The sequence below is a fragment of the Loxodonta africana genome, chromosome 1 (genome assembly GCF_030014295.1).
Source record: "Loxodonta africana isolate mLoxAfr1 chromosome 1, mLoxAfr1.hap2, whole genome shotgun sequence".
Classification (NCBI taxonomy): domain Eukaryota; kingdom Metazoa; phylum Chordata; class Mammalia; order Proboscidea; family Elephantidae; genus Loxodonta; species Loxodonta africana.
In genome coordinates this window covers 214722958-214735059 of record NC_087342.1, presented here as the reverse complement: position 1 = coordinate 214735059, position 12102 = coordinate 214722958, and the positions used below count along the sequence as shown (strand labels likewise).

General features: G+C 37.7%; 1 non-coding gene across 1 annotated transcript; it reads left to right on the top strand.

Moving 5' to 3' along the window:
* The first annotated feature begins 11052 nt into the window (after positions 1-11052).
* On the top strand, positions 11053-11216 carry LOC111750465 (U1 spliceosomal RNA). The gene has a single exon (XR_002785598.1). It is a non-coding gene; the product is annotated as a U1 spliceosomal RNA (small nuclear RNA).
* The last annotated feature ends 886 nt before the right edge of the window (positions 11217-12102 follow it).

The following is a 12102-nucleotide window of genomic DNA, read 5'->3' as shown; positions in this document are numbered from 1 at the left end:
CCAGGAAGTCCTTGGAAACTCTATGGGGCAGTTCTACTCGGTCCTATAGGGTTGCTATGAGTCGGAACCAGCTCAACGGCAGTGAGTTTGGTTTATTCCACGTTCGGATTATTATTTGATGTTTTTAGCTGTTTCTTCTCTTTTTGAGTCATGCCACATCAGCAAACGAAGATACTGAGAGCTTGACTCCATCCATGTCATTAAGGTCAACTCTGCTTTGAGGAGGCAGTTCTTCCTCAGTGGTATTTTGAGTGTCTTCCAACTGGAGGGGCTCATCTTTTGGCACTAATCAGACAATGCTCAGCTGCTATTTGTAAGGTTTTCATTTGCCAATTTTTTCGGAAGTAGACTGCCAGGTCCTTCTTCCTAGTCTGTCTTAGTCTGGAAGCTCAGCTGAAACCTGTTCACCAAGGATGACCCTGCTGGTATTTGAAGTACCAGTGGCAAAGTTTCCAATATCGACAGCAACATGCAAGCCACCACAGGACAGCAAACTGACAGACATGTGGTAGAGGAAACTGTTAGGAAATAGTTTTTGAAACTTGAAAATAAAAAACATTTTTTAAAAACCTTACTTGAGAGGATATGAAAATGTTTCACTGCTAGAATGTAGTTTCTATTTTTACACAAGCAGACTTTGCTAGTGCTTGGTAGCAATTACCACACAAAGCCCAAAGGACAATCTTGGAATAGTATGGTGACCAGACAGCAACTGTCACAAGGGCCTCCCTAGGAGTTAGAATGTCTGAACCCCAAACAGAGACTCCTGAGATGGCTTATAGTCTGACCAGGATATAGAATATGTTAATTGAGGACTGTCTCAGAAAACCTTCCTGACTTTTTTTCTACCAGAGATATTTCCAAGTATATCAGGACATTATCAAAATCAACTTATTTCTTGTATAACTTATCTCCATTTAAATGCAAGACTTCAACCTGAGACTAAATGATTTTGGGAAATGACAATAAAAACACCATTTCTGGTGAATAATTCTTACTCACATTTGGTTCCTAGGGGTAAATATTTTTCATATTTTTGCCTCTTGAGTTTTATGTAATGAAATATGTGAAGGAGTCATGTAATGGTGATTTTCACTTGCTGAACTGAAGATATTCTGGGTAAAGATTTTCAATAAGGATTATTGTTCATACATTTATTCTTTCAACATATTTTGAAAAATAGCACTGAGATTTTCTGGAGATTCTGAGAGGGGTAAAACACAGCTCTAACCTCAAGGAGCTCACACTCTAGTAGGGGAAACAGTTGTGTAAACAACAAAGGTAGGTATCGTGGAAACACGTTCAAGCCTACTCATGAGGAAGGAGTTTACTAACAGTTCCAGTCAGCAAAAACAGAAGAGGTAAATTCTCTAAATGTCTACTAAATGTCCAGCACCATGTATGGACTTCCTGTTTCTGGCGTTGCTCTCTGCAGTAGATGCCCTGAATCAAGTTAAGCAAATATTGACCTCATGGTCCTCCTTCAGGCCAGGGGCTGCAGAGACTATGGGGCCTGAAAGGCAGGGAAACCTGTCAGGAAGCCTGACCATGGTGAGAAGAATTGGAGCCAATGTGGAGCTGTTGCCTGAAGGGTGATCTTCACAAGCTATAACACACTGTGCAATTACCATCACGTGCAGAGGCTACTAACCTGTTGCTGTGATGCTGGTAAACTTCTTTCTGGTATTCTCTGCTTTCAGCCAAGATTCGTCTGATATCAGCAATGATATCCCTTCTTCTACATCCTCTTCTGAATCCGGCTTGAACTTCTGGCAGTTCCCTGTCGATGTACTGTTGCAAGCATTTTTTTATAATTATCTTCAGCAAAATTTTACTTGTGTGTGATATTAATGATGTTGTTTGATAATTTCCTAAATTAGTTAGATCACCTTTCTTTTTAATGGGCAATTTATGGATCGCCTCCAATCAGTTGGCCAGGTAGCATCTTCCAAATTTCTTGGCATAGAAGAATGAGCGCTTCCAGTGTTGCAACCATTTGTTGAAACATCTCAGTTGGTATTCCACCAATTCCTAGAACCTTTGTTTTCACCAATGCCTTCAGTACAGATTGGACTTATTCCTTCAGGTCTATGTGGATCATAACAAATTATGGATAACATTGCAAAGAATGGGAATTCCAAAACACTTAATTGTACTCATGCAGAACCTGTACATAGACAAAAAGGCAATCATTAAGGCAATCATTTGAACAGAACAAGGTTTAAAATCAGAAAAGATGCATGTCAGGTTTGTATCCTTTTACCATAACTATTCAATCTGTCTGCTAAGCTAATAATGCAAGAAGCCAGACGAGGTGAAGAACATGGCATCAGAATTGGACGAAGATTATTACCAACCTGTGATATGCAGATGACATAGCCTTGCTCGCTGAAAGTGAAGAGGCCTTGAAGCACCTGCTATTGATGAAGATCAAAGATCACAGCCTTCATGACAGCGATCACAATAGAGGGTCCTGGACAGAGCTGGAGAAAAATGTAGAGCAAAATTCTAACTCAAAAAGAAAGACCAGACTTGCTGGCCTAACAGAAACTGGAGAAACCCTGAGAGTATGGCCCCTGACACCCTTTCAGCTCAGTAATAAGGTCACTCCTGAGGTTTGCCCTTCAGCCAAAGATTGAACAGGCCCATGGAACAAAACAAGACTAAAGGGGCACACCAGCCCTGGGGCAGGGACTGGAGGGCAGGAAGGAACAGAAAAGCTGGTAATAGGGAACTTAGGGTTGAGAAGGGAGAGTGTTGACATGTCGTGGGGTTGTTAACCAGTGTCATAGAACAATGTGTGTACTGTTTGTTCTGTAAAACTCCATCTAAAGTACAATTTAAAAGAAGATGACAGCCTTCAGTATGGATTACACTTCAACATAAAGAAAACAAAAGTTCTCATAACTGTACCAATAAGCAACATCGTGATAAACAGAGAAAAGACTGAAGTTGTCAAGGATTTCATTTTACTTGGATCCACAATCAATGCCCATGGAAGTAGGAGTCAAGAAACCAAAAGACACGTTGCAGTGGGCAAATCTGCTGCAAAAGATCTCTTTAAAGCATTAAAAAGCAAATATGTTACCTTGAGGACTGAGATACACCTGACCGGAACCATGATATTTTCAACCGCCTCATATGCATACAAAATCTGGACAATGAATAAAGAAGACTGAAGAAGAATTGATGCATTTGAATTCTGGTATTGGCTAAGAATATTGGATATACCGTGGACTGGCAGAAGAACGAATAAAGCTGTCTTGGAAGAAGAACAGCCAGAATGCTCCATAGAAGCAAGGATGGAAAGACTTCCATCTCACTTACTTTGGACATGTTATCAGAAGGGACTAGTCTCTGGAGAAGGACATCATGTTTGGTAAAGTCAAGGGAGAGCAAAAAAGAGGAAGACACTCTACAAGATAGATTAACATGGCAGCTGCAACAATGGGCTCAAACATAGCAACAATTGTGAGGATGGCATAGGACCAGGCAGCGTTTTATTCTGTTGTACATAGGGTCGGTATGAATTGGAAATGACTCGATGTCACCTAACAAAAACAAAACAACTGGGGTTCACTACATTTATTTTTCATAGCAGGGTACTTCCAGGAAGAGTTTGAGAGTGCTTACTTAAATAAAAGGTACACGTATAATAAATAAAAGATACGCATGTAGTATAACCATTCAAAGAATAAAGTAATAAAAGTTAGGTAACTAAGGAGGTAGTGAGTAGATAGTTCAACACAATTTTACAAAATGGAGCATTAATTTTAGCTCTATTCTCTCTGATAGTCAAGAGAATAAATGAAAAAAAGAAAGGAAAAGAAAATAGGGGAGGGGAACCAGAGGAGTTCAGTTAGTTTTTGTTATCAGATAAAAAAGAAAATCGGTAATTCAGAAATGTCTTTATTCTTCCCCTAAGACAAAACCCCAGGAGGAATATAGTATAAGGATATTTCTATAAAGGGAATCAAGTAATTAGTAGTTGTAGAAAGGATGCAGATATATACATTATATACATATAACTTTTTTTTTTTTTGGTATGGATTCTGAATAAAAGCTTTTTTGCTGAGGGCAAATTACAGCTCTGAAAAGGTCTTCCTATAGGGAGCCAACATAGTGATAACCAGCTGCTATGGTGTCCGTTCAGACTCATGGTGACCCCACGTGTGTCAGAGCAGAACTGTGCTCCACAGGGTTTTCAATGACAGTTTTTTTTGTTTGTTTTTCAGAAGTAGATCACCAGGCCTTTCCTCGAGGCATCTCTGGGTGAATTCAAACCTCTAACCTTTCAGTTAGCAAGCATGTTAACCAGGGATGGATTACACAATAAACAAGGTAAGCACGTGCTTACAGCATCAACAAAACAGGGCTCTAGTTGTCTAAAGCAAAGACCGGTAGATGCCAAGCAGACAGGACACAAGGAAAAGCGAGTATACAACAATGATTCAAGAAAGACTCCATTCATTATCCTTATTGTGTATGAAAGTAGATATTATTTGGCAGCGTAATTATGACAAACTCATTGAAGAATTTGTAAGAGCAAAGAATAGGAAGAAGTATTTTTATTTATAACATGTTAGGGATGAAAATTTATCTAAAAATAAAATATAGTAATTTGTTGTAATATTTGTTTTCTGATCATTAACTTTTCTTTCATGGCATCATTTGTTCATTTATAATTGTTGCATTTATTACAAAATAAGCACCAAAATTGAAGTATGAGCTGCTTAATGCAAAATTGGTGAAAATCAATTTTTCATTGAGGCAGATCAAAAGAATTTTACATTAATTATTGAAACAACTAAGTTCACTGACTCATTTTCTTTGTTGTAGAATATGTGGAATATTCTTTTTGTAGAAAATGTGGTAAATAGTAAAAATCTTAGTACCTTACATCCACTAAAAATTTTATAATCCAGTTCATCTTATTTCACTAAAATGGCACATGCCACTTTTGTGCTCAATCAGTAATATTATAGTTGCATTTAAAAGGAAGTTACATCATGGATAGCTAAGACACACACATTCATATACAAGGGTAAGTCAAAAAGTATTACTACAAAATCATGGAAACCTTTATTAAACAAAAATATCAAAATATGAAGCTATTGTTTCTTGACATATCATCCATCTAGGTCTACGCACTTCTGAAAGTGGTGTTTCCATCTTTTTAACTCTTCCCCAAAGAATTCTGTGCTCTTTGATTTATACCACGTCAAAACAGCAGTTTTAGCATCCTCGAGGAACTCAAATCGTGTTCCTTTTAAATGTTCTTTGTGTTTTGGAAACAAAAAGAAGTCTGAAGGGGCAGGATCAGGGCTGCAGAGTGGAAGGTGGAAAGTTTTCCAACAAAATTCTTGTAGGACAGCCCTTGCTACCCTTGAAGAATGAGCGAGTGCATTGTCATGATGGAAAAAATTCCTTGGCGCAACTTTCCTGGCCTTTTTCTCACCGGTGCCGTTTTCAGTTTTCTTAAAACTTCTTCATAACAAGGCCCCATGATTATCCTGTGTCCTTTCAGAAAAACCTATCGACATTACCCTTTTGAGATCCGAAAAAACAGTTGCCATAACCTTCTGCCATAACTTTCTTCTTTCCTCTCTTGGCTTATCTTTGAGGTCTTCCTGACCTTCCTTAAAATGCTTGATCCATCTAAAAACTGTTGTTTTATATGGGGCAGTACTCCCATAAACTTGTTGCAAAGCTTCAATGATTCGGGAAGATGTCCACGTGAGCTTTGTTAAAAATTTGTTGTTAGCCCTGACCTCAAAATCGTTTTTTTCCATGGCACAAAAAGCATCCTATTTTTTGGAAGGCACCCTAACGAGACTAAGACAAGTGTACTACTGAACTTGTCTGCAGCCATCCAGCGATCGCAGAGACATGTTTAAACATGCTTTGTTTGGAATAAACCTGTGCAGGTATGAACTGGAACCCTAGTAGCAATACTTTTTGACTTACCCTTGTATTATATACAGATATATATCTAACTCACATATCCTGTGCAAATGCGTGAGTAAGCAGAGGAAGGGGCACCACAGATTATCAGTGTTTAGGGCCTTCACATGACTTAATCTGGCCCTGATGTTAACTGTTTGCACCGCTTAGCAACTTTCACAGTGATGACTGCTCCCACTTAGTACATGTTAACTACTGTACTAGTGCTTTGCACACATTTTCTCCAACAACACGGTGAGGTAGATACTATTATTTTTCCAGAAGTTACCTATGAGGAACTTAGAGAGATTGAGAAACTAGGCCAATTTATAACGCTAAGACATAGTTGGCCTGATCTAAAGTCCATGATCTTTCAATTCTACACACCAAAGCATATTTTTGGTTCATATGACATAGAGATAGAAGTAGAACAATCTGGGAAATACTGGTTCCTGTATCCCTACATTTACAATAACCATTGTCTAAGTCCAGCTTTTGACACAAGTAGGAAAACAAAAAAAAATTATGCTTGATGTCACTGAGAAATCCCTGTAATACTAGTACTTTGGAATGGAAAGAAAATTCAAATGTCTAAAAAACAGTTGCCATCAAGTCAATTCCAAGTCATGATGACCCCACGTATGTTAGAGCAGAACTATGCTCCACAGGGTTTTCAGTAGCTGGTTTTTCAGAAGTGGAACACCAGGTCTTTCTTCCAAAGCACCTCTGGGTGGACTGGAACCTCCAATATTTTGATTAGTAGCCAAGCTCATTAACCATTTGTACCACATGGGGACTCCAGATTGACAAAAGGCAAAGCTGATTTTCTCGTAAATGGAAATGAAAGCCCGGTTAATAATAATAATAATAAAAGAGTAAAGCTCATTCAAAATGTCTTTATTCTTCCCCTAGGACAAAAACCCTAAGAGGGATATAGCATGAGGATTTTACTGTAAAGGGAATTAAACAGGATTAGAAGCAAAACTTTACTAAACAAGCAGGTTTAAGCTCCAGATTCTAGACAATAAAGCTTGAAAGCAGCATATATCAGTAAGGACTCTTGCTTGAAAGTGTCAAAGGCACAATTCGAACTCATAGGAAAAAAAAAAAAGAATTCATTATCTCACAAGATCTAAAGAAAAAGTGAACACCTAAACCACAGGAAAGGCAAAAATTCAGTTTAGTCTCAGGAATTCTAGAACCAGGAACTCAAATGCTGCCTGGTCTCTCTCTAACTTCCTGGCTCTTTTCTTAGTGCCAGCTTTTATTCACACTGAACCAGGCTTTCTCCTTGTGGCAGGAAATACGATCACTGACAGTTACCAACATGTACATCTCAATTCCAACACAGGACAGGACTGCCTCACACACACCCCCACCCCAATCCCCCAAGCAAACAATCTGAAAACCCAAGAAGTGCCTCTGATTAGAATGGCTTGGTTCAACTACCCATCCCTGGAGTACTGAACACTTTCTTTCTAGGTGGCAGAGTTGGTCAGAAGACTGTGTGATTGCAGTGGAAGGAAGAACAGTTTCCAGAAAAAAAGGGTTATTCTTTCCAGAAGATAGCAGGAACTGGTTGCCAGAACAAACAATAAACACACTTCACAAGATTGTTTTGTCTTGAGGCTTTTAAAAGCAGGCTTTACCAACCACCAAATTCTTCTATACAATAACCTTAATATTTTCTTTAATTGATGGATAAAATGTTTTTATTAATATCTATCTTATTCCAAAAGATATTAAAGATGACTAAAAGGATACATAAAATATGCTAATAAACTACTAATAAAATATGTCAGTGAGTCATAAACAACAAATTACATGAGAGTGAAAAAGAAAAAACAAACATGGGCCAAAAAACCAGAGGTAGAAATGAGTTAGTTATAAAAAGCAGCCACAGTGTTCTTTTGAGGTACAAATTTTGTCCTGTGACAGTGAATGGAAAAAGGGAAATCTGATTGGAAACACAATTTATGGTATTCATAAAATAAAAACAAGGCAATTTCTCAAGATAAACATGACTATTCTTAATACTAGTACCAGAAAAAGAAATGTTATTGAGGAGCTTTATAAGATAAAACAAACAAAAACAGTTACCACTGGGTCAGTTCCAACTCACAGCAACCCCAGGTGTACAGAGCAGAACTACTCCATAGGGTTTTCAATGATCGATTTTCTGGAAGTAGACCATCACCTCTTTGAGAGCGTGGAATATAATAACAGGAGTCCCATAGGAGGATTTCTAGAGCAATTCTCAGTATGAGCTCAAGGCAGCACACCAAAGACAATTCCAGAACAAGAATTCTAAAGGGGCCAAAACAACATATTCTGGAAATACATCTCTGCCATGGATTGAATTGTGTCCCCCCCAAAATATCTGTCAAGTTGGCTAGGTCATTAATCTCAGTATTGTATGATTGTCTACCTTTTTATCATCTGATGTGATTTCCTTGTGTGTTGTAAATCCTATCACTGTGATGTAATAAAATGGATTAGTGGCAGTTGTATCGATGAAGTCTACAAGATTAGATAGTGTCTTAAGCCAGCCTCTTTTGAGACATAAAAAGAGAGAAGCGAGGAGAGGGAGAGGGGGACCTCACACCACCAAGAAAGCATCACTGGGAGCAGAGCGCATCCTTTGAACCTGAGGTTTCTGGGCTGAGATGGTCCCAGACCAAGGGAAGACTAATGACAAGGACCTTCCTCCAGAGTCAACCAAGAAAGCCTTCCCCTGGAACTGGCACCGTGAATTTGGACTTGTAGTGAGAGAATAAACTTTTCTTTGTTAAAGCCATCCGCTTGTGGTATTTCTGTTGTAGCAGCACAAGATGACTAAAACAATCTCTTAGCTCTTTTAACTTAATCCAGTGATAGATTTCATCCATTTATTCATTTAACAAAGATTGTGGGGACCTACTACTTGTCAGACATAGGTATCAGGAATACAGTGGAAACAAAACATGAAGGACTAATGAAATATGAATCTTTCTGAAATCATTCATGCACATTGTTTCTTTTAGTTGGGCTTTTAATAGATACTTGAGTAACAAGGAGCTCAAGAATGTAATCCTTGGCAAGTAGCTAGCAAGGCTTTTATGTTGCCAATTAAGGACAGATTCATAGGCCTCCTGCAGGGAAGAGCCTGGTTAAGATAGATGGCTCCTGGTGAAAAGTAAGATGCTTAAAAAAGAAAAAAAAAATTTTTTTTTTTTTTTTTGCTTAGCAAAGATAATTTGCTGAAGAAAAGATATTCCACTTCCTCTTGGAGGTAAGTGAGAAAATTTTCATAGGCAGGGCCAAGATCATCCTTAGAAAATAATGAGTAGTCAAAAGGGCCCAAATTTCTATTCCAGATAATTTGGCAATAATGTTAGCTGACAACGGTAGGTAGGTGTATCTGAATGCCAGTCTCATCGTAAAACACTGTAGAGTAGAGGCTTGAACTACTCTCTGATATAATCTCTGAGGAGTACTTGTCAAATGTACACTACAGTCACTGGACAAGGTGACATGCTGCGTGGATTCCTAATGGTAGTGTAAACGCTGAGTTAAGAACCAAAATAATTTTTAAACAATTATCTTTTGGGGAGGGGGGGCAGTAATTAACATAACCAACTGTATGTTGAAGGTCCTACATTATGACTGTATCATGTATATTTATAAACGAACTTCCCAGAAATCCGTGGCATCTGTGGAGCGGTTTCTTTTTGAGCAGACTGTATCCTGATGGGCCTGCCTACATCAGGTAGCCACAAAAGAAGCACAATTTGCTGGATTTAATTATATTAATATTAAATGATACATTCACCAAAATGGCGTTATATAGCATTGATTGTACATCAAAATAATAGATTTTTCATTGATATTGAGGAGGGAATATTATTGTGTTGTTATCGTCATTGCTGTTATTTCACTATCGCTAATCAATAGGAGGAAACCCTGGTGGCATAGTGGTTAAGTGGTACGGCTGCTAACCAAAGGGTTGGCAGTTCAAAACCACCAGGCACTCCTTGGAAACTCTATGGGGCAGTTCTACTCTGTCCTATAGGGTCGCTATGGGTCAGAATCGACTCGATGGCACTGGGTTTGTTTTTTTGTTTTTTGGTAATCAATAGGATAAGCTGTGCTGTGAAGACCACTCCTGGAAAAGAGAGTGAGGATGTCATTCCTGGAAGAAAGTATCCCTTAGTATTTGCTATGTCAAGAGGAAACATGCATCTAGTTAATACAAACATTGTGCCAATTTAGAGACTCCATTTGGTAACGCAAACTAATCAGTTCCCAGTTCCTATGCACTATTATTTTTTTGTAGCAAATCTCTGAATCCACATTAAAAGCTTATTATTTATGTTAAAATAATAAAGCTTGGCCCATGGATTCTTACTAAATCAAAATATGATCAGAAATACTGCAAAAATTCTGAACTTGTTTCTAACTTTCTCTTTTAAAAATATCTGAAAGATATATTAATACGGTCCAAATCAGCTCTACCTAATGCTTGCCTATTCCTCATAATGGAATATTCATATATTTTTATCATATAGTAGGTACTTAATAAATGTTTATTGAATGAACCAGTGAACAGATGGCTCTATAATTTGGGAAGGTGGAGGGTTTCTTTCACCTAAATAGGTAGACTACATTTTGAGCCCTTGATGAAGAAGTAGAGGTAAGTTAATAAGGGGTACAATCAGTAAATTCTAGACTAAGGGAAATCATTGGACAGATGGCTTGCTTTCTTTAATAAATAAAAAAAGAGAGAGAGAGAAAGGGAGAAGGAACCTAGAGATTTAAAGACACTTAACCTTATGGAGCAATTCTACTCTGCACACATGGTGCCACCATGAGTCAGAATCAACTGGACAGCAACTAACAACAACAAGAGACACATCAACCAATAGCAATGTATAGCATAAAACCTGGTATCTTCAATAAATATATTTTTTAGGAATTTAAAAAGAGTAAAGGAGAACCTAGAGATTAATATGAACTTCATCAAAATTAAAAACTTTTCCTTCTCAAAAGACATTGTTAAAGCAAAGAAAAGACAAGCCTCGGACTGGAATTAAACAACTGCAAAACATTCTAATAAAAGAATTGTATCCAATACTTACCTGGCAGGGAAGATACCATGATCACGGAGGTGGTTTTCCCAGGGCAAGGCATATCCCTTGCACTCCAGATATGCTGACACCTGCAGTTTCCCCTAATGCAGGAAACTTGACCACATAATTTGTGGTAACAAGAATGAAAAAAAAAAAGAATTTTATCCAGAATATGTAAAGAATTCTCAAAACAGAATAATAAGGAAACAAACAACCCAGTTTTGAAAATGGGCAAATGAATCCAACAGATACTTCACAATGAGATACTACTATATATGTATCAGAATGGTTAAAGTTTACAAAAACAAAGTTGGCAGTACCGAAGGCTGGTAAGGATGCGAAGCAACTGGAGCTCTCGTACATGGCTGATGGGAATTCAAAATGGTACAGTTACTGCAAAAGATAGTTCGGCAGTTTCTTATAAACTTAAACACATATGACCCAAAAATTATACTCTTAGGTATTTCCCTAAATGAAATAAAAACATTCACACAAAAACCTATTTGAGAATGTTTACAGAGGTTTTAATCATAATTGCCAAACTGAAAGCAACCCAACAGTCTCTCAACATCTGTATAATTAAACAAGCTGCGGTATATTTACCCAATGGAATATTATTTTGCAATAAAATGGGGAAGTTACTAAATATGTACAATAACATGCAAGTGAAGGAAGCTAGACTCAAGAGGCTATGTGGTATGATTCCATTAGTACATTTCAGAAAAGGCAAACTATAGGAACAGAAAACAGAGTGGCAGTAACCAGAGGCTGAGGATGGAGAGAGGGATTGAGTATCAAGCAGAAGGGAGGGAAGCTTTTGGAGTGATGGAACTATTCAGCATTTTGATTGGGATGGTGCTTACATGACTGTATATGTTTGTTGATACCCATAGAACCATATACTAAAAAGAGTGAATTGTACTGTATGTAAATTATAGCTCTTTTCCATAAAACAGATATTTGGAAGCTATATCAACCAATTCCAATGTGTAGAATTAATTTTGTTCTTGATTAAAAACAAAACACAAAAAAACTTTGAGCGTGCGAGTAG